This window comes from Staurois parvus, unplaced genomic scaffold (assembly GCF_062004578.1).
Source record: "Staurois parvus isolate SC_StPar_1 unplaced genomic scaffold, SC_StPar_1.0 ptg001400l, whole genome shotgun sequence".
Classification (NCBI taxonomy): Eukaryota; Metazoa; Chordata; class Amphibia; order Anura; family Ranidae; genus Staurois; species Staurois parvus.
The window spans coordinates 107,142-134,698 of record NW_028319196.1 but is presented as its reverse complement, the minus strand read 5'-3'; positions in this window follow the sequence as shown (position 1 = coordinate 134,698).

Here is a 27,557-nt window from a genome sequence, read left to right as displayed (position 1 = left end):
GTGAGGAGGACACTAATGGGGGTCTAATATATGGGAGAACACTGATAGGGGCCCTGATGTAAGAGGGCCCTGAAATAATGGATGGGGGCGTCTGATGTGAAAGGGAGGACTCTGATGTAAAAGGGGAGGGGCTTTGATGTGATGATAAGGCTTCTGATGTGAAGGGAAAATTCTGATTGGGGGCTTCTAATATGAAGTTATTTCTTGAAGCGCATTCATTCATTTATATTTTATTCATGCATTTATAAAACAGATTTTTTCCATATCAGACTATATTGGTCTCTTCAACCTGCCTGTCAGCTGACATTTACACTGAGCTTCGCATGGACGGTGTACATTTATGACATCCAATCTGTACCCTGGTGACGTGATCAGGGCGGACTGACCATTTGAGCACTCGGGCACTGCCCGAGGGCCCGGGGTCAGTAGGGGGCCCCATGAAATGCCCCGGGTACCTTTTTTATAGGCTTTTTTGAGTGTGGGCAAGGACACAGGGGCCCCATGATCCCCTATTGTCCGGGGGCCCCATGAGTTGTCAGTCCGCCCCTGGACGTGACTCCTGTGCGCATGTGCAGATGTGACGTCATCGTGGCCCATGCAGACAGAAGAGACAGAACCCAGACCAAGTAAACATACAGCATAAGCACCCTGGATCTGTGAGATTGGTGACAGCGCAGTGCTGGGGGGCACATTATGACAGGTAACTCAGACGGTAAAAGATGTAAAAAAAAAAATAATGCAAAAACAAAAATGTGCTACAAGAGGCAACTGAAAAACGCACAATTTTACAGCAGCACTAGAGTGAACTTAGATTTATAGTTTCTCTTTAGCTGCAATACAGCCTGCAGTAAGGTCTAGTATCAGTCTGAAGGACGGGCTGAACAAAGTTACAAATCTTTTGTATTTGCCGGGTGCGGCGTGGCATTCCAATACAAAATGCTCATTTGATTTCAGAGGGCGTTAGGCACCGCCCATGTGAAAGAGCCCCTAGGGTTGACGTTTATTAACATATCAATGGCACAGGGCTGGGTAATGTAACCATGCGGATTGCAGACGCAAAGTGGTAAAGCCTGTCCATACTTGGATCGTAATTCGTCCGGTTCAATAGGGACCAGCAGAATTTCGATCTTTGCACAGGCACCCTGCTTGTACAAAAGTCGATCTATCGATTGACTTCTGTACAACCCCTCTGTCATTTAAGCAAAGGGCCAGTTTACTGTCCTCCAGACTTTAGAGGGGCCGCACTGTGGCCTTCGGGAGTAAAAAATGTTGCAGCATCAGTTGGAGTAAACAATGTCCCACTGTTGGTGTCATTGGGAGGAATTGTGCCCCATCATTGGTGTCATTGGTAGGAATAGTGTCCCATCACTGGTGTGATTGAGAGGAATTGTGCCCCATCATTGGTGTCATTGGGAGGAATAGTGCCCCATCATTGGTGTCATTGGGAGGAATAGTGCCCCATCAACGGTAGGAATAATGTCCCATCGTTGACGTCATTGGGAGGAATAGTGCCCCGTCATTGGTGTCATTAGTAGGAATAGTGACCCATCATCAGTAGGAATAGTGCACCATCATTGGTAGGAATAGTGCACCATCATCGGTACGAATAGTGTCCCATCCTTGATGTTATTGGGAGGAATTGAGTCCTGTCATTGGGAGGAATTGTGCCCCATCATAAGAGTCATTGGGCTCCATTGTTGGTGTCATGGAGGGGAACTGTGCCCCATCATTGTATCAGTGGGAGGAATAGTGCCCCATCATTGGCGTCATTGGTAGGAATTGTGCCCCATCATTAGTGTCATTGGGCCCCATTGTTGATGTCATTGGGAGGAACTGTGCCTCATTATTGGAGTCATTGACAGGAACTGTGCCCCATCATTGATGTCATTGGGAGGAATAGTGTTCCATCATTGATGTCATTGGGAGGAATAGTGCCCCATCATTGGTGTCATTGGTAGGAATAGTGCCCCATCATTGGTGTCATTGGTAGGAATAGTGCCCCATCATTGGTGTCATTGGTAGGAATAGTGCCCCATCATTGGTGTCATTGGTAGGAATAGTGCCCCATAATTGGTAGGAATAGTGCCCCATCATTGATGTAATTGGGAGGAATAGTGCCCCATCATTGGTGTCATTGGTAGGAATAGTGCCCCATCATTGGTGTCATTGGTAGGAATAGTGCCCCATCATTGGTGTCATTGGTAGGAATAGTGCCCCATCATTGGTGTCATTGGTAGGAATAGTGCCCCATAATTGGTAGGAATAGTGCACCATCATCAGTAGGAATAGTGTCCCATCCCTGCTATCATTGGGAGGAATTGTGCCCTGTCATTGATATCATTCAGAGGAATTGTGCCCCATCATAAGAGTCATTGGGCGCCATTGTTGGTGTCATTGGGAGGAACTGTGCCACATTATTGGTGTCATTGACAGGAACTGTGCCCCATTGTTGGTGTCAATGGCAGGAACTGTGCACAAAGGGCTGGATAAAGGCAAGCAAAGGGCCTCATCCGGCCCCCGGGCCGCTGTTTGGAGACCACTGTATTAAACAATCAGTGCCGCCAGTTTTATCCAAAAACACTGATCATTGTGTTCTGGCGAGGAAGGCTCCCAGGAGAACACAATAGCTCAGTGGGACTGATTCCCCCATCCACAATGTGTAGATGTAGGAATCGGCATATTTTATTTCATTCAACAAGCTGGTTGAACGAAAAAAAAAAAGTTTAGCGTATGGCCGACCTTAGTTGGACTCAGCTGCTCCATCATTACTGATCCCGTGTATTATAGTGACAGGCATGAAGATCATCAGCGCTCACACTGATTGGCTTTGGAGAGATAATAGCAGACTGTGAATGAGGAGGAGTCCACTGGGTGGCTATTAGTGAATGATTTGTATAAACAGTCAGTACCTGGGGCTTTGTGTATGGCTGCAAACAAATGAACTCATATGCATAACCACTCTGTGTTGTACACCAACAGAAATCCAACACTACACCACTAATGCCTTGTCATTGCTCTGTGCACGGCTAAATATACCTTCCAATGTCCATTCTTACTCCCATCAGGGCTTTCCTCCAGCTGGAACGCAGTTCCATCACCTCCAGCACTCAATGTATGTAATGCCAAAGGGTGCTGGGGTGTATATTGATACTGGCTGCTGGGGGATCTATTGTTGCTTGGGGGGTCTATCATTTCTGGGGAGGTCTATTTTTGCTGGTGATGGGATCTATTGTTGCTGGGAGGAATCTACTGTTGAGAGAGGGGTCTACTGTTACTAGCAGCTGGAGGTCCTATTCATGCTGGCTGCTGGGGGACCTATTATTGCTGGGGTCTATTGTTGCTGGGTGTCCATTGTTCCTAGGGGGATCTATTGTTTGTGTGGAATCTATTGTTGCAGGCGGGATCTATTGTTGCTGGTGGCGATCTTTTGTTGCGGGGGTGTCAGTTGATGCTGGGAGGGATCTATTGTTGAGGAAGGACTCTTCTGTTGCTGGCTGATGGAGCTTCTATACATGCTACCTGCTGGGAGAACTGTTGTTGCTGGCGGGGGGTCTGTTGTTGCTGGGGGTCCATTGTTCCTAGGCGATCTATTGTTCCTGGGGAATCTATTGTTGCAGTTGGGATCTATTGTTGCTGGGGGGTTAGTTGATGCTGGGAGGGATCTACTGTTGAGGAAGGAGTCTTCTGTTGCTGGCTGATGGAGCTTCTATACACACTAGCTGCTGGGATACCTTTTATTGCTAGTGGGGGTCTGTTGTTGCTGGGGGTCCATTGCTCCTAGGGGGATCTTTTGTTCCTGAGGAATCTATTGTTGCAGGCAGGATCTATTGTTGCTGGTGGTGATCTTTTGTTGCTGGGGGGTCAGTTGATGCTGGGGGGATCTACTGTTGAGGAAGGAGTCTTCTGTTTCTGGCTGATGAAGCTTCTATACATGCTAGCTGCTAGGAGACCTCTTGTTTCTGGCAGGGGTCTATTGTTGCTGTGGGTCCATTGTTCCTAGGGGGATCTATTGTCCTGGGGAATTTATTGTTGCAAGCAGGATCTATTGTTGCTGGTGGCAATCTTTTGTTGCTGGGGGGTCAGTTGATGCTGGGAGGGATCTACTGTTGATGAAGGAGTCTTCTATACATGCTAGCTCCTGGGAGACCTATTATTGCTGGCAGGAGTCTATTGTTGCTGGGAGTCCATTGTTCCTGGGGAATCTATTGTTGCAGGCGGGATCTATTGTTGCTGGTGGCGATCTTTTGTTGCTGGGGGGTCAGTTGATACTGGGAGGGATCTACTGTTGAGGAAGGAGTCTTCTGTTGCTGGCTGATGGAGCTTCTATGCATGCTAGCTGCTGGTAGACCTGTTGTTGCTGTCGGGGGTGCATTGTTGCTGGGAGTCTATTGTTCCTGGGGGGGGGGGGGGTGCCTATTGTTGATGGATTGCTAGGTTTCTTTTGTTCCTGTTGAGGATCTTTTGTTGCTGAGGGAGTCAAATGTTGCTGTGAGGGATCTACTGTTGAGGAAGAGGTCTACTATTGATGGCTTCTGGAGGTTCTATTCATGGTGGCTGCTGGGAGACCTACTGTTGCTGGAGTCTATTGTTCCTGGGGGTATCTATTGTTTCTGGGGGTCTATTGTTGCTGGTACGGGATTTTTTTGTTACTGGTGGGGGATCTTTTGCTGCTGGGGGTCTATTGTTGATGGGAGGGATCTACTTTTGCTAGCTGCTGGAGGTTCTATTCTAAGCAGGGCGTTTGCGGGGGTGATAAAATCGTGGCTCAACCACCTATTTTTATTGCCCTATGACTTCATTAGTAAATGAGCCCTTACACTGATTTCCAGCTTTCATGGGGATCAGCCAGGTAAGGAACATGAAATGTAAGTATGCAAAAAAGAGCCGTACATGGAGCTCAGCTTTACAGTGGAAGTAGAAAAATAAAGATCATATACACAGAAAAGAACACAAATACAAAGAACACATAAAGTAGATCAACTTGTAAAGCAAAGCAGGTCATGAAGAGTTTCATTTTGGAGAAATTGTTGGCTTCAGTCACATGGCCATAAAAACATTTCCTCTGTAATGACACGTGAGTTTTCTAGGAGAAAGGTTCCTGTGTAATGATCAGTGACAGACTTGCAAATAGATGCGTATAAATACATGCGCACATCATTTCATTTCACCATCCTTTATTTTTCCCTTTTGTTTAGATTTAGTCTATGCATTTACAACTGTGTACACCAGGGGCGGACTTGGAAACTCGAGGGCCCGGGGTCAGTAGGGGGCCCCATGAGATGCCCCTGGTACCTTTTTCATAGGCTTTTTTGAGTGTGGGCAAGGACACAGGGGCCCCACGATCCCCTATTGCCCGGGGGCCCCATGAGTTGTCAGTCCGCCCCTGGTTGTACACATGTTCTTAGATGCAGATCTTTGGATTCTGTGTTACAGAACTGAATGCAGTGCATGTTTACACCCCAGTGTGAATGGCTCCATTGAAAACAATGCAGCTGCATTCAGGACTAAAAACCCCTTGTACTGTCTATGCCTTTTCTGACCCTGTGAATGAAACCTTTTAATTATGGACCTGAACGCAGCTGCATTGTTTTCAATAGACGGATTCACACAGGTGCGTTAACATGCACTGCATTCCAATCCGTGATACAGAATAATACGCTAATGATGCATCGATATTTCAGCCGCCGAAAATTATCGGCGGAAAATAGGGTTATCAGCGTTTTGCTGCTGAAAAAAAAAGTGCTGATAATGATAATTGACTTCAGTGCAAATTTGCGTCCCATTGAGTTTAATCCAAAATTGCATCTCATTGACTTCAATGGGGCAGCACAGTGGATAAGTGGTTAGCACTTCTGCCTGGCAGTACTAGCTGGTTTGAATCCCAACCACAGCACCACCTGCCTGGAGATTGCATGTTCTCCCTGTGCCTGCGTGGGTTTCCTCCGGGTACTCCGGTTTCCTCTCACATTCCAAAGACATGCTGGTAGGTTAATTGGCTCCTGTCTAAATTGTCCCTAGTATGTGTATGTACAGTCATGGCCGAAATTGTTGGCACCCTTGATATTTCTCCAGGAAATCATGTATTTCTCACGAAACGTATTGCATTAACACATGTTTTGCTATACACATGTTTATTCCCTTTGTGTGTATTGGGACAAAACAAAAAAAGGGAGGAAAGAAAGCAAATTCGACATAATGTCACACAAACCTCCAAAAATGGGCTGGACAAAAGTATTGGCACCCTTTCACAACTGCGGATAAATAAGAATGTTACAAGCATGTGATGCTCCTGTAAACTCACCTGGGGCAAGTAACAGGTGTGGGCAATATAGAAATCACACCTGAAAGCAGATAAAAAGGAGAGACGTTCACTTAACCTTTGCATTGTGTGTCTGTCTGTGCCACACTAAGCATGGACAACAGAAAGAGGAGACGAGAACTGTCTGAGGACCTGAGAACCAAAATTGTGGCAAAATATCAACAATCTCAAGGTTACAAGTCCATCTCCAGAGAACTAGATTTGCCTTTGTCCACAGTGCGCAACATTATCAAGAAGTTTGCAACCCATGGCACTGTAGCTAATCTCCCTGGTCGTGGACGGATGAGGAAAATTGATGAAAGATTGCAACGCAGAATAGTCCGGATGGTGGATAAGCAGCCCCAAACATGTTCCAAAGACATTCAAGCTGTCCTGCAGGCTCAGGGAGCATCAGTGTCAGCGCGAACTATCCGTCGACATTTAAATGAAATGAAACGCTATGGCAGGAGACCCAGGAGGACCCCACTGCTGACACAGAGACATAAAAAAGCAAGACTACAGTTTGCCAAAATGTACTTGAGTAAGCCAAAAGCCTTCTGGGAAAACGTCTTGTGGACAGATGAGACCAAGATAGAGCTTTTCGGTAAAGCACATCATTCTACTGTTTACCGAAAACGGAATGAGGCCTACAAAGAACAAAACACAGTACCTACGGTAAAATATGGTGGAGGTTCAATGATGTTTTGGGGTTGTTTTGCTGCCTCTGGCACTGGGTGCCTTGACTGTGTGCAAGGCATCATGAAATCTGAGGATTACCAAAGGATTTTGGGTCGCACTGTAGGGCCCAGTGTCAGAAAGCTGGGTTTGCGTCCAAGATCCTGGGTCTTCCAGCAGGACAATGACCCCAAACATACGTCAAAAAGCACTCAGAAATGGATGGCAAAGAAGCGCTGGAGAGTTCTGAAGTGGCCAGCAATGAGCCCAGATCTAAATCCCATTGAACACCTGTGGAGAGATCTTAAAATTGCTGTTGGGAAAAGGTGTCCTTCCAATAAGAGAGACCTGGAGCTGTTTGCAAAGGAAGAGTGGTCCAAAATTCCGGGTGAGAGGTGTCAGAAGCTTATTGATGGTTATAGGAAGCGACTGATTTCAGTTATGTTTTCCAAAGGGTGTGCAACCAAATATTAAGTTAAGGGTGCCAATACTTTTGTCCAGCCCATTTTTGGGGTTTTGTGTGACATTATGTCATATTTGCTTTTCTGCCTCTGTTTTATATTTGTTCCAATACATACAAAGGGAATAAACATGTGTATAGCAAAACATGTGTTAATGCAATACCTTTTTTGTGTGAAATACTTGATTTTCAGGAAAAATATCAAGGGTGCCAACAATTTCGGCCATGACTGTATGAATGTGAGTTAGGGACCTTAGATTGTACGCCCCTTGAGGGTTAGGGACTGATGTGAATGTACAATATATGTGTAAAGCGCTGTGTAAATTGACAGTGCTATATAAGTACCTGAAATAAATAAATAAAATCACGTAGTTTTGACTTCCATGCAAAAACGTCCCCTACTGACTTCAATGCAAAATTGCATACCATTGACTTCAATGCAAAATTGTGTCCCATTGAATGCAAAATCGCGTCCCATTGAATGCAAAAACGCCCCCTATTGACTTCAATGCAAAATCACGTACCATTGACCTAGATGCAAAATCGCGTCCTTTTGAGTTTAATCCAAAATTGCTTCCCATTGACTACAATGCATAATCACGTCGCTTTGACTTCCATGCAAAAATGTCCCCTATTGACTTCAATGCAGAATCGCATACCATTGACTTCAATGTAAAATCATGTCCCATTGAATGCAAAATCGCGTCCTCTTGACTTCAATGCAAATCGCGTACCATTCACTTCAATGCAAAATCGCATCCCATTGAATGCAAAATCGCATCCCATTGAATGCAAAAACACCCCCTACTGACTTCAATGCAAAATCGTGTCCCATTGTCTTCAATGGAAAATTGCGCCCCATTGACTTCAATGCAAAATCACATCGCTTTGACTTCCATGCAAAAACCTCCCCTATTGACTTCAATGCAGAATCGCATGCCATTGACCTCAGTGCAAAATCGTGTCCCATTGAATGCAAAATCGCGTCCCATTGAATGCAAAATCGCGTCCTCTTGACTTAAGTGCAAAATCGCGTCCCATTGACTTCAATGCAAAATCGCATCCCATTGAATGCAAAAACGTCCCCTACTGACTTCAATGCAAAATCATGTCCCACTGACTTCAATGCAAAATTGCGTCCCATTGACTTCAATGCAAAATCACGTACCATTGACCTCAATGCAAAATCACGTCCCATTGAGTTTAATCCAAAATTGCTTCTTATTGACTTCAATGCAAAATCACATCGCTTTGACTTCCATGCAAAAACCTCCCCTATTGACTTCAATGCAGAATCGCATGCCATTGACCTCAGTGCAAAATCGTGTCCCATTGAATGCAAAATCGCGTCCCATTGAATGCAAAATCGCATCCCATTGACTTCAATGCAAAATCGCGACCCATTGAATGCAAAAACGTCCCCTACTGACTTTAATGCAAAATCGTGTCCCACTGACTTCAATGCAAAATTGCGTCCCATTGACTTCAATGCAAAAATGCCCCCTATTGACTTCAATACTAAAAGTTTTATTTAATTTTTATTTTACGTTACTGGATTGTATTTTTTATATTCACATTCATTTAAATTCATGATAATAATTAAAAAGTAAAATATAATACGATTATATATAAAAAATATTAAAAAAAAAAAAAAAAAAAAGCTGTCCATGTCGGTTTCAGTTTTCAGCCAAGTGCATCCTGAATTTTTGGTTTTGGTACTGAATGTTCATCGGTGCACCACTACTTTATGCGATTATGTATATAGACGCATGTATACAGGGCGTGTCTGTAAGAATGTGAGTGAAGTCTAAACCAAGGGGAAAATCAATGATCAGGATGTGCGTTACACGTGTTCACATGCATCCATAGGCAAGTATTTTACTGATCGTTATGCAGGAACTTTTCTCCTAGAAAACACATGAGAAATAACTGCAGTAAAACGTTTATGGCCGTGTGACTGAAGCCTAAAGCAGAAATGACTCTGCCCATCCTTACCCCCATAAACTCTCCTGTCTCCCTGGCCTTTGCTGTGTTCCTTCTCTTTAATCTCATTCACTTTTCCTGCTGCGCTTCCTTAGAACTCAGATAAAAGGAAATGATGCAGCGTTACTCCAAAGATACAATTATTAAATAACTAATACATACATAATATAAATAAATATAAATGCATATAAATAAAGTGACACAATGTGCAAGAAAACGTAAAAGTGGCTTGATCCTCCAAGGATCTTCAGATATATAACCGTGACCCGATCCTCAGCGGATCCAATAGTGAACACAGTGAGTACTGCACCACCCCATGGATGGTAAGAGTTGTATAACCCAATATTAAAACGTACGGTAGAAACAGGGGCGGACTGACAACTCATGGGGCCCATGGGCAATAGGGGATCATGGGGCCCCTGTGTCCTTGCCCAAACTCAAAAAAGACTATGAAAAAGGTACCAGGGGCATCTCATGGGGCCCCCTACTGACCCCGGGCCCTTGGCAGATGCCCGAGTTCCCAAATGGTCAGTCCGCCCCTGGGTAGAAATGTGCATAACTCCTAAATCTGAAGTGATGGTGTAGACAAAAAAGAATATATGGACTTAGTCCAAAGGCTGACTAATAAGTGACATGTCCAAAATGTGGACTCAAATCAACAGAAACGCATAAAGGTGCATACAAAAAGTGCATAAATCATGCATAAAAATTAAATAAATTCCAAGCACTACATAGTGCTTCCTTACATAGACAAATGCCAACCAATAATCAATATAGTAGTTAGAAATATTTGTGTGCCTATATCATGCAAAAAAACACATGACCCAAAACTACAAATAAACGTGGAAGAAAAAAACTGTTTTCATTGTTGTAGACAATAGACCCATAACAGACATTCAGGGCAGGGTAACCTAAAGTGCAATGTCACTGCTTCCAGCTCACCGTATACAGAGTACGGCAATGGGCTGGTAATTGGGAATGCCATTCACTGCTATGACAAAAAATGCTCTTTGGATCCATTCCGCATCTAAGGCAGGCCATAGATGGGTCGAAAACTGGCCGTTTAAAAAAAAAACAAAAAAAACAAAAAATCGGTCGTTCAATAGGCCGACATTACCACCACCAAAAAAAAATTGGCCGATTTTCATCCTGTCTACGGCCGGCATTTAATTATTTCTGTCCCTGCAGAGAGCTCTGCTATTATATTTGACATGAAAAGTATTGCGGTTGCAACAATGTATCTATTTGTATCCATTTCGGATACAGATGGTTTTATTAGGATACAAATAGATACATTGTTGCAACCGCAATACTTTTTCATGTCAAATACAATAGCAGACTAAAATTCTTCTTTTTCTTATTCTTCTATTTCTTCTGCTTCTATTTCTTCTTCTATTTCTTCCTCTTCTATTTCTTCTTCTTTTCTTCCTCTTCTATTTCTTCTTTTTCTTCTTCTTCTATTTCTGCTGCTTCTATTTCTTCTACTTCTATTTCTACTATTTCTTCCTCTTCTATTTCTTCTTTTTCTTCTTCTTCTATTTCTGCTGCTTCTATTTCTTCTTCTTCTATTTCTTCTTTTATTTCTTCTGCTTCTATTTCTTCTTCTTCTATTTCTGCTGCTTCTATTTCTTCTTCTATTTATTTTGCTTCTATTTCTTCTTCTATTTCTTCTTTTTATTTTTCTTCTATTTCTGCTTCTTCTATTTCTGCTGCTTCTATTTCTTCTTCTTCTATTTCTTCTTTTCTTCTTTTATTTCTTCTGCTTCTATTTCTTCTTCTTCTATTTCTGCTGCTTCTATTTCTTCTTTTATTTATTTTGCTTCTATTTCTTCTTCTTCTATTTCTTCTTTTTCTTTCTTCTATTTCTTCTTCTTCTACTCTGCTGCTTCTATTTCTTCTTCTTCTATTTCTTCTTTTCTTCTTTTATTTCTTCTGCTTCTATTTCTTCTTCTTCTATTTCTGCTGCTTCTATTTCTTCTTCTATTTATTTTGCTTCTATTTCTCCTTCTTCTATTTCTTCTTTTTCTTTTCTTCTATTTCTTCTTCTTCTATTTCTACTTCTTCTATTTCTGCTGCTTCTATTTCTTCTCTTCTATTTCTTCTTTTCTCTTCTTCTATTTCTTCCTCTTCTATTTCTGCTTCTTTTATTTTTTCTTTTTCTTCTTCTTTTTCTCCTTCTTGCAGGTCACGGCTCATGCACAGATTTTTTATCGGTAAAAAGATTGGCCGATTTGCCCATCATTGCCGCGAAAATCGGCCGATCGGCAAAATCGGCCGATTTTTTTCCAACTTTACCGATTAAAAAAAATGTGCCAAAATCCCAAAAAATGGCTGACCTATTAACCCACTAACGATCTGAAAATCGGCCGATTTTTTTTTCCGGCCGAAAAATCGGCCGATTTTTGACCCATCTATGGCCTGCATAAGGCTCCATGTACACTGCAGCTGATAACGTGACGTTTAGGAGCTTTTCTGCATTTTTTTCAGCAGCCCCTGAACTCTCCCTAATGTTTCCCTATGTGTCCATGTACACAGAGTCATTTACAGTAGTTTCCAGGCAGTTGAATTTACAGTAATTTTTTGGAACGCACCAAACTTGCTTTCAGGAGTAGATTTTATCAGCGTTTCAAACGCCAAACGCTTGTTAACGTGGCTAACCTCGTTTAGAAGCGTTTGCATTTAGAAGCGTTTTTTTTAACTGTTCCATGTCCAGATGCTATTCAGAGCCTTTTTTCATCATCAGAAATGCATGCAAAGCATTTTCCATGTATTCAAATGGACCCGGTACACCAGCGCAGTCAGTTCCAGCACACCTTATACAGAGTACGGCAACAGGCTGGTAATTGGGAATGCCATTCACTGCTATTACAAAGAATGCTCTTTGGATCCATTCTGCATCTAAGGGTTCATGTACACTGCAGCTGATAAACTCACGTTTAGGAGCTTTTCTGCATTTTTTTCTGCAGCCCCTGAACTCTCCCTAATGTTTTCCTATGTGTCCATGTACACAGAGTCGTTTACAGTCGTTTACAGGCAGTTGAGTTTACAGTTGTTTTTTTTAACGCACCACAAACACTTCTAAACGCAAACATGTTTATAAGCGTTTGCGTTTAGAAGCGATTTTTAACTGTTCCATATCCAGATGCTGTCCAGAGCCTTTTTTCATCATTAAAAATGCATGCAAAGCGATTTCCATGTATTCATATGGACCCGGTACACCAGCGCAGTCAGTTCCAGGTTTTGCATGAAGGAAACAATGGTAGAACGTGCCGCATTATACTCATGATGGGATCCATAGTGAATACAACCAGAAAATACAGGTCATCTCAACACATACTGCTCTCTCTGCTTCTGCTCTATTTCTCTCAAAATGTCTGAAATAGTTAATTTTTTACTGTTGCTCAGTGCATTCTGGGTATTTGGGAAGGTCTCCTGAGGTTATCTTAAAAAAACGCTTCTAAACGCAAACACTCATAAAAGCGCATAAACGCGGTATGCAAAGGCAGCTAAACAGACGTTTTTTAACCTACGTTTTCCAGCAGTCAGTTTCCATCGTTCAGAAGTGTTTTCCAACCATCCCGTGTACATGAGCCCTAAGACTTGTACAGTCATTGAACCAAGGCAGTCATAGTCGTCATTTCATAAAGATGAAGGTATCACTGGAGTAAAAAAAAAGTAAAAAGTATTACACTTGCCTAGAAATTGAAGGATGCTTTCATTCACAGGTTGGTGACCTACATGGTGTTCCAAAAGCATATTACGTATAGAATATATAATCTCATTGGACTTTTAGGCCAAACTCGAAATGCGGGACAACAAAATGAAAAAACAATTCCAAGTACCATTTCAAATTTAAAAAAAGCAGCTCTTATATCACGGTAGAGTAGATGAGCCTTTTATATGTACTTGATTTCTTGTTTCTGTGTATGCAGTAGTTATTTTTATTATTTTATTTCAGGTACTTATATAGCGCCATCACTTTATGCAGCGCTTTACATATATATTGTACATTCACATCAGTCCCTAACCCTCAAGGGGTGTACAATCTAAGGGCCCTAACTCACATTCATACATACACATACTAGGGACAATTTAGACAGGAGCCAATTCACCTACCAGCATGTCTTTGGAGTGTGGGAGAAAACCAGAGTACCTGGAGGAAACCCACGCAGTCACAGAGAGAACATCAACCTCAACCTCTCCAAAACCGAGCTTCTCGTCTTCCCTCCTGCCCGCGCCCCCCCCCATCCTATCCATCACTACTAACATCACCACCATCAATCCCGCCCCGCAAGCCAAAGTCCTTGGAGTCATTCTGGACTCTAACCTCTCCTTCCAACCTCATGTCAAATCACTTACAAACACATGCAGACTCCACCTCCGCAATATCGCCAAAATACGCTCCTTCCTTACCCCAGACACCACTAAACTACTTGTGCACTCCCTGATTATCTCACGCCTTGACTACTGCAACTCCCTCCTCACCGGCCTACCCCAGTGCAGGCTCTCCCCGCTTCAGACCATCCTCAACTCAGCGGCTAGAGTAGACTCATCCACCTCACCACCCGCTCCACCTGTGCCACCCCCCTCTGCCTCTCCCTCCACTGGCTCCCTATCGCCCAACGCATCAAATTCAAACTACTCACTCTGACCTACAAAGCCATTCACAACACTGCCCTAACTACCTCACCAACCTGATTCCCAAGTACCACCCTACCCGTACCCTTCGCTCTTCACAGGACCTCCTTCTATCTTGCTCCCTGGTCTCCTCCTCACACGCACGTCTGCAAAACTTCTCCAGGTCCTCCCCCATCCTCTGGAACTCACTACCCCAATCCATCAGACTGTTACCTTCCCTCCTCACCTTCAGCTGCTCCCTGAAAACCCACCTCTTCAGGGAAGCCTACCCCACCCTCACCTAACTGCTGCTCTCCTTCATTCCTCCTACCACTCCATCCCCCACAGCCACTTCCTCCTGTACCACTACCCCCTCCCTCCTAGATTGTAAGCTCGAAAGAGTAGGGCCCTATAACCCCTCGTGTGCTGTTTGTAGTTGCTGTAATGTTTCATGTATTGTCCCCCCCTCTATTGTACAGCGCTGAGCAAACCCTTTGGCGCTATATAAACTCAATGTAATGTAATGTAATAAAAAAAACATGCAAACTCCAGGCAGGTGGTGCCGTGGTGGAGATTTGAACCAACGACCCTAGTACTGTCGGGCAGAAGTGCAAACCATTTAGCCGCTGTGCTGCCCGTATATTGGTGGGTTTGTGCTTACTAACCTGTCCTTTCCCCCTAGGTTCCCACCTAAGCATTTTGTGCAGCACTTTCCTATGATTTCCTATGGGACATGTTCTCATCTGCACGTTTTCATCCGGTGTGTTTTTTGGAAAGGGTCAGGGACTTTTTTTAATTCAAAAAGTAGCATTTTTGATTCTATGGAAACTCTGCAGAAAAGCATGTATTGTGTTTTTGCTACGTTTTAAATCTGCCTAGTAACAAGAAAAAAAAATGTAAAAAGTCATAAAAAAACACAGCAAACACGCAGGTGCAAAAACGCAAAATGCAATGCAGAAATGGCTCAAACGCAACCTGCATGGGTGTGAACCTAGCCTTAAACAAATCTATAAATAAAGAATTAAAAAAGAGCAACTCTTGCTGCAATGCCCGCATTATCTCTGATGCTCCCTGTTATTAATAATTGTTGCCACAGGATGGTGCTGCTTTCCTGGGTTGAATGACATTCAATGTTTTTTAACTCCATTCCTGTGAGCCCAGGGTATCAAGGACCCGCCCCTTGGAGCCAGACATCATCGGAGAATGCTACAGTCATTAAAGAAATTAAAAGTCTGCAGCTACAAATACTGTAACTGCTGACATTTAATAAAAGGACAGTTATCTGTCCAGGGATCCAGCGCCGTCCTCACCCAGGTTGGTTCTTCACAGGTCTTCGGGTCCCTGATGCCAGCATGTTTGGTGTGGGAAGCCGGCTGTGACTCCTTGCAGCTTCACAGCTGGATCCCCACTGTGCATGCGTGAGCCATACTGTGCTGTGTGACTGGTCCTGCAGCTTTGTTGGACTTGTGATGTGTCCCAGAAGGCTGTGGGCAAACGTCCAATGGGATCGCCAAGGCCAGGGTTTGGTAAGCCATCGATCACAATCTACCCATCGACTGCAGACAACCGACAAGTAGATTGTGAACACAACCTTGCAATCACCCCCTCTCCCCGGGATCAGCTGCTCTCATCTTCTTCTTTTAATTCTTTATTTTGAAGAAATAGTATAACAACTTATACAAGAAAATAGTATTTGACAGAATGCAGATAAAACTGGCACTTCGCTGGGTACATAGTGACACTTCAGACCAGGGGCAGACTGACCATTGGGGAACGCAGGCACTGCCCGAGGGCCCAGGGTCAGCAGGGGGCCCCATGAGATGCCCCTGGTACCTTTCATAGGCTTTTTTGGGTGTGGTTTGAGTGTGGGCAAGGACACAGGGGGCCCATGATCCCCTATTGTCCGAGGGCCCCATGAGTTGTCAGTCCGCCCCTGCTTCAGACATAGTTCAGAAAATCTCTGATACATATGAACATCCACTACGACCAATTCAACCTCATCCCTAGAATATACCACTTCTGTTCATTTTGTACATTTAACAAAAAGTAATAAAGAAAAGAAAGCAACAGTCAGCCCCAGTGAGATAAAAATAGGAGAGACAAAGTAACCAGCATAAAGTTCAGAGATAGCGAGAGAGAGGAAATAAAAAGATAAAAAAACCCCAAAAAACAAAAAACGCAGAACAGAGAGTGGGAGGCAGCATAGTACTGGATGGAGGGCAGGGGTGGGAGCTGCCTCAGTTCTAGTTAACCAGAAGGTGATTGGTTGCTAGGACACTGGTGTTCCTAGCAACCAATCACCAGCTAGTTGTTATGGAAAGTTAACTTTGGAAACTCCTGCTCCTGCCCACCATCCAGCCCTGTGCTGCCTCCCACACTCCGCTATGCTGTACACAAGCTGTCAGTTAGGTCAGTGCCAACAACATGGCACCATGAAGGGGACAGAGGACACTGCTTTTGGGAGGGCACAGGACACTGCTGTAAGAAAACCTCAGTACATGTTGGAAGGAGAAGGCTAGCACATGCTCATACTTGTGTATGTGCTTATAATTCTGAGCAAAGGCCCAATACAAAGTAGACATTGCGCACGCGTACACGTATGAGCACTGGAGCCAAAACACCTATTTAAGCTGCATTTTGACATGGATGGATTGCTGAGTGATCTTCAGGTCTTCAGCTAGTTCCTGCTTTACCTGAGCCTTGACCTGTTATACCTGCTCACCTGTGTAACACTCGGCTTGCCCCTGACCTGTCCTTGGATTTCTGCCTGCCTACTGTGACTCTGCTCCTGTCTTGCATTCCTGTACCTTTCTGCCTGGCTGTGTACCAATCCCGGCTCGTATCCTGACTCCATCTCTGTCTGATGTTCCTGTACCTCGTTGCCCTGCTGTGTACCGATCCCAGCTCGTATCCTGACTCCTCTCTGCCTTTGTTCCTGTACTTCACTGCCCGGCTGTATACCGATCCTGGTTCATATCCTGACTCCGTCTCTGCCTGATGTTCCTGTACCTCGCTGCCCGGCTGTGTACGGATCCCGGCTCGTATCCTGACTCCGTCTCTGCCTGATGTTCCCGTACCTCGCTGCCCGGCTGTGTACTGATCCTGGTTCATATCTTGACTCCGTCTCTGTCTGATGTTCCTGTACCTCGCTGCCCGGCTGTGTACTGATCCTGATTTGTATCCTGACTCTGTCTGTGCTTGATGTTCCTGTACCTCGCTGCCTGTTTACCGATCCTGACTCCATTTCTGCCTGATGTTCCTGTACAGGAGGCCCAGCTGTGTACCGATCCTGGCTCGTATCCTGACTCCTCTCTACCTGATGTTCCTGTACCTCGCTGCCCGGCTGTGTATGGATCCCTGCTCGTATCCTGACTCCGTCTCTGCCTGATGTTCCTGTACCTCGCTGCCCGGCTGTGTACGGATCCCGGCTCGTATCCTGACTCCGTCTCTGCCTGATGTTCCTGTACCTCGCTGCCCGGCTGTGTACGGATCCCGGCTCGTATCCTGACTCCGTCTCTGCCTGATGTTCCTGTACCTCGCTGCCCGGCTGTGTACGGATCCTGGCTCGTATCCTGACTCCGTCTCTGCCTGATGTTCCTGTACCTCGCTGCCCGGCTGTGTACCGATCCCGGCTCGTATTCTGACTCCATGTCTGCCTGATTTTCCTGTACCTCGCTGCCCGGCTATTCCTGTACCTCGCTGCCCGACTGTGTACGGATCCCGGCTCGTATCCTGACTCCGTCTCTGCCTGATGTTCCTGTACCTCGCTGCCCAGCTGTATACCGATCCTGGCTCGTATTCTGACTCCGTCTCTGCCTGATGTTCCTGTACCTCGCTGCCCGGCTGTGTACCGATCCCGGTTCGTATCCTGACTCCGTCTCTGCCTGATGTTCTTGTACCTCGCTGCCTGACTGTGTACTGATCCCGGCTCATATCCTGACTCTTTCTCTGCCTGATGTTCCTGTACCTCACTGCCCGGCTTTGTACCGATCCCGGCTCATATCTTGACTCCGTTTCTGCCTGATGTTCCTGCAGCTCATTGCCTGGCTGTGTATCGATACCGGCTCATATCCTATGTCTCTGCCTGATGTTCCTGTACCTTGCTGCCCTGCTGTGTACCGATCCTGGCTCGTATGTTGACTCCGTCTCTGCCTGATGTTCCTGTACCTTGTTGCCCGGCTGTGTACCGATCCTGGCTCGTATCCTGACTCCGTCTCTGCCTGATGTTCCTCTACCTCGCTGCCCGGCTGTGAACCGATCCCGCCTCATATCCTGACTCCGTCTCTGCCTGATGTTCCTGTACCTCATTGCCTGGCTGTGTACCGATCTTAGCTTGTATCTGGAGTCCGTCTCTGCCTGATGTTCCTGTACCTCACTGCCTGACTGTGTACCGATCCTGGTTCATATCCTGACTCCGTCTCTGTCTGTTGTTCCTGTACCTCTCTGCCCAGCTATGTACCGATCCCGGCTTATATGTTGACTCTGTCTCTGCCTGATGTTCCTGCTCCTCGCTGCCCAGCTGTGTACCAATCCCGGTTCATATCCTGACTCCGTCTCTGCCTGATGTTCCCGTACCTCGCTGCCCGGTGTGTACCGATCCCAGTTCGTATCCTGACTCTGTCTCTGCCTGTTGTTCCTGTACCTCTCTGCCCGGCTGTGTACGGATCCCGGCTTATATCTTGACTCTGTCTCTGCCTGATGTTCCTGTACCTCGCTGCCTGGCTGTGTACTGATCTGGCTCGTATCTTGACTCTGTCTCTGCCTGATGTTCCTGTACCTCTCTGCCCAGCTGTTTACCGATCCCGCCTTATATCTTGACTCTGCCTCTGCCTGATGTTCCTGTACTTCACTGCCTGGCTGTGTACTGATCCTGATTTGTATCCTGACTCTGTCTCTGCCTGATGTTCCTGTACCTCACTGCTCGGCTGTGTACCGATCCCGGCTTATATCTTGACTCTGTCTCTGCCTGATGTTCCTGTACCTTGGTGCCCGGCTGTATACTGATCCTGATTTGTATCCTGACTCTGTCTCTGCCTGATGTTCCTGTAGCTTGCTGCTCGGCTGTGTACTGATCCTGGCTTGTATCTTGACTCCATCTCTGCCTGATGTTCCTGTACCTCGCTGCCTGTTTGCCGATCCTGACTCAATTTCTGCCTGATGTTCCTGTACAGGAGGCCCAGCTGTTGAGGACCTTTTGGCATGTGTCCTGACTACACTCTTTTCTGCCAAGCAAGTGTCACCGTGATCCAGTTCCTGGCTGGTGATCTACGGTCATGTTCTTCCTGCAAACCGCAGCTGGCGCTACCTGCTAAAGTGGTCCTCGTGCCACTTATCTCTACCAGGAGTGTTGGACAAGAGGTGCAAGAGAAGCCAGCTCTCCATCTCGATCTTCATCATGTACGTGACAACTGCTATGGGGAGGAGGGGGGCAGAGGACACTACAGTGGTGGGCATGGTGATGGAAAGAGGGGCAGAGGACATTGCTTTGGGGGGTACAGGACACTACTGTGGTGGGGGAGGGGGGCAGAGGACACTGCTATGGAAGGGGAGGGGCAGAGGACATTACAGTGGGGGGTAATGTGATGGGGCAGAGGACAATGCCATGGGGGGGAGGGGCAGAGGATATTATGGTATGGTGGTATGGGGGGGGGGGGCAGAGGACACTACAGTGGTGGGCATGGTGATGGAAAGAGGGGCAGAGAACATTGCTTTGGGGGGTACAGGACACTACTGTGGTGGGAGAGGGGGGCAGAGGACACTGCTATGGAAGGGGAGGGGCAGAGGACATTACAGTGGGGGGTAATGTGATGGGGGCAGAGGACAATGCCATGTGGGGGAGGGGCAGAGGATATTATGGTATGGTGGTATGGGGGGGGGCAGAGGACACTACAGTGGTGGGGGGTGATGTGAAGGGGGGCAGAGGACACTGCTATGGGGGGATCAGAGTACACTACTATGGGGGGTAGCAGAGGACACTGCTATGGGGGCAGAGGTCACTAATATGGAAGGTGAAAAGAAGAGGGTAGTGGACATTGCTATGGGGGGGGGCAAAGAACACTGCCATGGGGGGCAGAGGACACTGCTATGGGGGGGCAGAGGTCTCTACTCTGGGGGGGGAGGGATGATGTGAAGGGCAGAGGACATTGCTTTGTAGGGGAGGTACAGGACAATACTGTGGGGGTGATGTAAAGGGGGCAGAGGTTACTACTATGACACACTATATGTTCTTCATGCCCCCTCTCCCCCCCAGGATCTTTGATTTCTTCCATGTTGTCCAGGTAGATCTCAACCTCTGAATGGTTGCCTACCCCTGGGCTAGGCGATCTGGGTGGAAATAGGAGTAGGTACCTTTCAAAATCAGGTACCCATTCCCCCCCTCCCCCATAAAAAAAAAGTGAAAAAAGTTGAAGAAGAGGGGGAAAAGTGGAACTTCGCTTTTTGGGTGAAGTTCCAAAAAGCGAAGCAATTAAGACCCGCCTATTGCTACATAGGCAGTTTTTTGGTACAGTATGCCACTAACGTGAGGTCCAGGGTTACAGGGAGAGGTAGTGTGAGGGTGTCCAATGGGAATCGCTCTGAGCTGGAAACCTTGTGCTGAAAACTACGGCTGATCTTCCAGAGGAGAAACTCATTTATCCCGTCACTCCTGAAATGGATCACACAGAACATTAGACACTTGCATGAATTGGGGCGTTTGCCATTTGTCTTTTATTCCCCAGTAGTAATCCCTATCAATGCACTTCAAGCATGTCCCAAACTGATCTCAAACTAACCTCAAACTGATCTTAAATACAAGCCATTTTTCCTGGCCACATGCTGAATTTGACTTGCTTCTGCTTCCCATGCCAACTAAATGTGGCTAACAGTTGTTTGCCAACGACTGTCTGACACCTGATCTCAGCATGTCTGTGAATTATTTGCATGACTGTGTACTTTGCAGGAGATCCAATGCGATGAATATTTGTGGTGACTTCCAAGCCTGCTTACAAAAGGAACCAAGACAGCCACACGTTGCCTCCTCATAGGCTGTAATGGGAACATTGCCCAACATGCACTCCGTTGTAGATGACCTTATCAGTGGTGGCAGCTTATTAGCATTACCTTTCCTGTTGTGAGAAGTAAAGTTAGCAAATATGCAAAACGTTGTCTGGCCTGCTTTGGGTATTATTAATATACTGGATTTCTCTAGCGCCAACAGTTTGGACAACACTCTACCAAATAAATAATAAAAAGAATACCCTCTGTTAAATTGGGACTATTATAGGCAATGGATTGAGTGCGCTTAAATATAAGAAATCTCAAATAATTTACTGAGACAAAACATTAAAATAAAATATCATAAAAACAAAACTGCAGCTACATGATACATGAACCTCTCTCACAATTAGAAATGTACTGGAAAACCTTGTGTGACGGAGGGTAGGCAGGACAGAACACACACGGCGGATGGCAAACACACAAAGCTTTATTGAGACAAATGACAGTCACTCAATAGGAGGATTGCAGGGAGTGGGACAGGACCCAATATGGAAATAGCAAGGAGAGGGCCAAAATACTTGGAGTCCAGCCCCAAAGGGCAAAGTTAAAGTCTCTACAGCAGTTTGTAATCCAACAGTGAGGTAGAGGGGCAGTACCAAAACAGTTCAAGCAAAACAGGGAAAGCATACACTCACGGATCTGACAGGGTGCCCGAGCTCTTAGGGAACAAGATAGTATGACACAGGTACCTGTTGGAGTCCGGAGTATGCGTGCCGTAGTCCGTGGTAATATTTCTCCCCCAAGTCCCTGGTGCCTGTAAAGGGCAGCTGGTGTGGTTCTCCCCTTTAGCTTGGGGCTTGCGTAGCAGCTGGCGTTCTCCCCCTATCCTTGGGGTCTTGGGCTGAGTGGCTGCGGTCTCCCCCTAGCTTTGGGGGTCTTAGGCTGGGTGGCTGCGGTCTCCCCCTATCTTTGGGGGGGCTCAGGCGGAGTGGCTGCGGTCTCCCCCTATCCTTGGGGTCTGCGGGCAGGGTGGCTGTGGTCTCCCCCCTTAGCTTGGGGGTCTAAGGCTGAGTGGCTGCAGTCTCCCCCTATCCTTGGGGTCTTCAGGCAGGGTGGCTGCGGTCTCCCCCTTTAGCTTGGGGGTCTCAGGCAGGGTTTGCTTGCGGGGGTCCCCCGTTTCCTTGGGGTCTTAGACAGACTTAGCCACGTGGGTCCCGCCGCAGCTGGGATCCCTCGGTGGTTTGGCAGCAGAAGAGGATGAACGGGAAGAGCCCGGCATCGGTCTTTTAAGCTGATGCAGGAAGCTTCCTGGTCATCCTGGCAACAGTGGGTGGGCCGTGGGCGGTGTGCCCCATTGCTCGGCAACGAGGCACGCCCCCCTGGACACGGGTCGCGCTCTCATGAGCACGGCCTTTGTCCGGAGGCATCCGCAAGTGCGGGAACTCCTCGTGCCCGTGCTGCGGATGCTGGGATTGTGCGCCGTCAGACTGACGCCGTGGTCTGGAACATCTCTGCAGGAGGTTCGCACCTCTCCGCAGAGAGGTGTGAACCTCGCTATCTTTTCCCCTCCAGCCTAGCAGGATGGGGATAAGATAGTGGCAGAGGTGAGAGGAGCTACGCCTCTCGTCCTGCGCGGCTTGGCTTCAAAGAGCCGAGGCAGGATGAGAGACAGTAGCTGGTCATTCCAGATGCAGGCAAGAGGAGGGGGGAGAGCGCCAACTGTGACACCTTGATTATAGTATATTAAAGGCATTGGAGTCACCCGACGCATTTCAAGATAGGGCTACAATTCATCTTCAGAGATGCCCATATGCAGGTTCAAGGCGTTTTATAATGCAAAGATATTATTAAGTACCAGCTTTATAGCAGAGAACAATTATATCTAATTTGTAAAATTTACATTTACTAACCCACATATACAAGATACAGTATGTGACATAAGTAGCCACTATAATAAAATACAAAATGAATAATTAAAATGATTTAACTTTAGCAGCTAATTATGTTACATACTGTATCTCATATATGTGGGTTAGTAAACGTTCATTTACAAATTAAATGTAATTGGTCTCTGCTATAAAGCTGGTACTTAATAATATATTTGCATTATAGAATGCCTTGAACCTGCAAATAGACATCTCTGAAGATGAATTGTAAAGCCTTGTCTCAAAACGCGTTGGGTACCTTCCATGCCTTTAATATTCTATAATCAAGGTTTTCCAGTGTATTTCTAATTGTAAGAAATATACATGTATGATGTAGCCACAATTTGTTTTTTTGGTCTTTTAATGTTTTGTCTTAATAACGTATTTGACATTTCTTATATTGAAGCTTACGCAATCCATTGGCTATCATAGTCCCAATTTAAAAGAGGGTATTTTTTAAATGCTTTTATTATATATTGTGGGGATGATGGCCATTTCGTAGCACTTTACCATACCTTTTGTCTCTACCAAATAAACGGAGACAATTCAAGAAAAGAGGGTTAAGCTGGCCATACAGTTTGTGGCCTCCTACAACTTCTGTCAAAGAGATATTATTATTATTATTATACAGGACTTATATAGCAGCAACAGTTTGCTTAGCGCTTTACATTATGGATACACTATATTGCCAAAAATACTGGAACACCTGCCTTTACACGCACATGAACGTTAAAATCATTGGCTGAAATCAGCTGCCAAACTTGTGTGCGCCTGCAAACCTGGAAAAAGACAGTCATACATTCACTATATTGCCAAAAGTATTGGTCGGCCTGCCTTTACACGCACATGAACTTTAATGGCATCCCAGTCTTAGTCCGTAGGGTTCAATCTTGAGTTGGCCCCGCCCTTTGCAGCTATAACAGCTTCAACTTTTCTGGGAAGGCCGTCCACAAGGTTTAGGAGGGTGTCTATGGGAAGGTTTGACCATTCTTCCAGAAGTGCATTTGTGAGGTCAGGCACTGATGTCGGGGGAGGAGGCCTGGCTCACAGTCTCCACTCTAATTCATCCCAAAGGTGTTCTATCGGGTTGAGGTCAGGACTCTGTGCAGGCCAGTCAAGTTCCTCCACCCCAAACTCCCTCATCCATGTCTTTATGGACCTTGCTTTGTGCACTGGTGTGCAATCATGTTGGAACAGGAAGGGGCCATCCCCAAACTCTTCCCACAACGTTGGGAGCATGAAATTGTCCAAAATGTCTTGGTATGCTGACGCCTTAAGAGTTCCCTTCACTGGAACTAGGGGGCCAAGCCCAACCCCTGAAATACAACCCAACACCATAATCCCCCCTCCACCAAACTTTACACTTAGCACAATGCAGTCAGGCAAGTACCGTTCTCCTGGCAATCGCCAAACCCAGACACGTCCATCGAATTGCAAGAGATGTATGATTCTTCACTCCAGAGAACACGTCTCCACTGCTCTAGAGTCCAGTGGCGACGTGCTTTACACCACTGCATCCACCGCTTTGCATTGTACTCGGTGATGTAAGGCTTGGATGCAGCTGCTCAGCCATGGAAACCCATTCCATGAAGCTCTCTACACACTGTTGTTGTGCTAATCTGAAGGCCACACGAAGGGTGGAGGGTTTTAGCTATTGACTCTGCAGACAGTTGGCAACATTTGAGTACTGAAAGCTTCAGCATGGGCTGACCCCGCTCTGTCATGTTACTAGGCCTACCACTTGGTGGCTGAGTTGCTGTTGTTCCCAGTTCCTTCCTCTTTGTTATAATCCCACTAACAGTTGACCGTGGAATATTTAGTAGCCAGGAAATGTCACGGATGGACTTATTGCACAGGTGACAACCTATCATGGGACCACGCTTGGAGTCACTGAGCTCCTGAGAGCGACCCATTCTTTCACAAATGTTTGTAGAAGCAGTCTGCATGCCTAGGTGATGATTTTATACACCTGTGGCCATGGAGGTGATTGGAAAACCTGAATCCAATGATTAGGAGGGCTGGCCCAATACTTTTGGCAATATATTGTATGTTGAAAATGTTTTGGATGATCAGCAGCTGTAGCAACTGCTCAGTGTATTCTGACAGTGGTGGGTGCAGAGTACAATGTCCCATCAGGGGAATTCCTCAATCCACCTCATTTGTTTGGTTGAAGGAAATTGTTAGGTTTTTGCTGAATGAAAAAAAGAAACTATCTGTGAATGTTCAGCTGTAGGAGAGCCCTGCTTGGGAGAGCTTGCAGTAAAAAAAGATTGCCCACCCTGTCTGTCTAATATGTGGTATATTCTAAAAATAAAATGCTAGTTGTCGCTTCTTTTGTACTCTGACCCCAGAGCCATCTACAATGTGTGTTGTTATCTGACACCTGAGTGCCTGTGCAAGCACAGATGAAACTACATATTTGCACATATTATTTTCTTCTTGAAAATATCTGCTCTTGACTAGTGACAGGAGTGCTCACGCCTAATTCATGTACAATGCACATACACACATACATATAATTACAGTACAATTCATCCACAGTAGTAGTAGAACAGAGAAATAAATCTGGTCACACCTTAAAATGCTCGGAGGCAGACATACATCTAGATTATGTGAAGTTTTATTTTTTAGTACAAGCGTGCACTGGAGACAGAGCGAAATGTGAATACACAATTTATTCAGACACCGGTAGCCACAAGCTGGTCCAGGCAACCCTGATCGATCTTTGAAGCTCATGTGTCAAATGAAACACAATCACTGATACACCTGGAACTCAGTGGGGGATTATAAAAGGACAGAATGGGCTACTCCAGGGGAACACATGGAGATGCCCTGAAACCAGTACTTCAAGTCGAGTCAAAGAGATGCCCTGGGTCCCATATTTGTTTGGTGGTGGCTCATAGAGATGCAGGGGGGAGGCCATGAAGACGACCTGAGCCCTATACTACAAGGGGGCTCACAAAGATTGCCTGAACCACATACTCCAAGGGGGTTCATGAATATGCCCTGAGTTCCATACTCCAAGGTGGGGGGGCTCATGAAGATGTTCTGAGCCCCATATTCCAAGGAGGCTCATGAAATATGGCCTGTGCCCCATACTCCAGAAGTGCTCCTGAAGGTGCCCTGAGCTCCTTACTCCAAGGGGGTTCATGGAAATACCCTGGACCACATACTCCAGGGGGGGGTCATGAAGATGCCCTGAGCCCCATACTACAAGGGGGCTCACAAAGATTACATGAGCACCATACTCCAAGGGGGTTCATGAAGATGCCCTGAGCTCCATACTCCATTTGGGTAGGGGGGGCTCATAAAGATGTTCTGAGCCCCATACTCCAAAAATGCCCACAAATATGCCCTGGGCCCCATACTCCAAAAGGGCTCATGAAGATGCCCTAAGCCCCATACTGCAAGGGGGCTCATGGAGATGTCCTGGGCCACATACTCCAAGAGGGTTATGAAGATGTTCTGAACCCCATACTCCAAGGGGGCTCTTGAATATGCCCTGGGCACCATACTCCAGTAGGGCTCATAAAGATGTTCTGAACCCCATACTCCAAGGAGGTTCATGAAGATGACCTGAGCCCCATACTCCAAGAGGGCTCCTGAAAATGCCCGGAGTCTCATATGCCAAGAGGTTTTATGAAGATACCCTGAGCCCAATACTACAGGGAAGCTCCCAAAGATTGCCTGAGTCCCATACTCCAAGGAGGCTCATGAATATGCCCTGAATTCCATTGGGGGGGGGGGGCTCATGAAGATGTTCCAAGCCCCATACTCCAAGGAGGCTCATGAATACGCCCTAAGCCCCATACTGCAAGGGGGCTCATGGAGATACCCTGAGCCACATACTCCAGGAGGACTCATGAAGATGTTCTGAACCCCATACTCCCAGGAGTCTCATAAAGATGCCCTCCATTCTCCTCTGGGGGGGGGAGATGGGTTCTCATGAAGATGCCCTGAGATCCATTCTCCGGGGGGGAGGGGTTCTCATGAAGATACCCTGAGCACCATCCTCCGGGGGGGGGATGGGTTTTCATGAAGATACCCTGAGCACCATTCTCCGGGGGGGGGTTCTCATGAAGATGCCCTGAGCTCCATTCTCTGGGGGGGGGGGGGGGGTTCTCATGAAGATGCCCTGAGCTCCATTCTCCAGGGGGGATGGGTTCTCATGAAGATGCCCTGAGCTCCATTTTCTGAGGGCGGGTGGGTTCTCATGAAGATGCCCTGAGCTCCATTCTCTAGGGGGGGGTTGTTTCTCATGAAGATGCCCTGAGCTCCATTCTCTGGGGGGGAATGGGTTCTCATGAAGATGCCCTGAGCTCCATTCTCCAGGGGGGATGGGTTCTCATGAAGATGCCCTGAGCTCCTGTCTCCAGGGGGGATGGGTTCTCATGAAGATGCCCTGAGCTCCATTCTCTGAGGGTAGGATGGGTTCTCATGAAGATGCCCTGAGCTCCATTCTCTAGGGGGGGGGGTTGTTTCTCATGAAGATGCCCTGAGCTCCATTCTCTAGGGGGGGGTTGTTTCTCATGAAGATGCCCTGAGCTCCATACTCCAGAAGGGCTCATGAAAATGCCATGACATAAAAAATGCAACACCCACAATTGTATTCTCTAGGGCC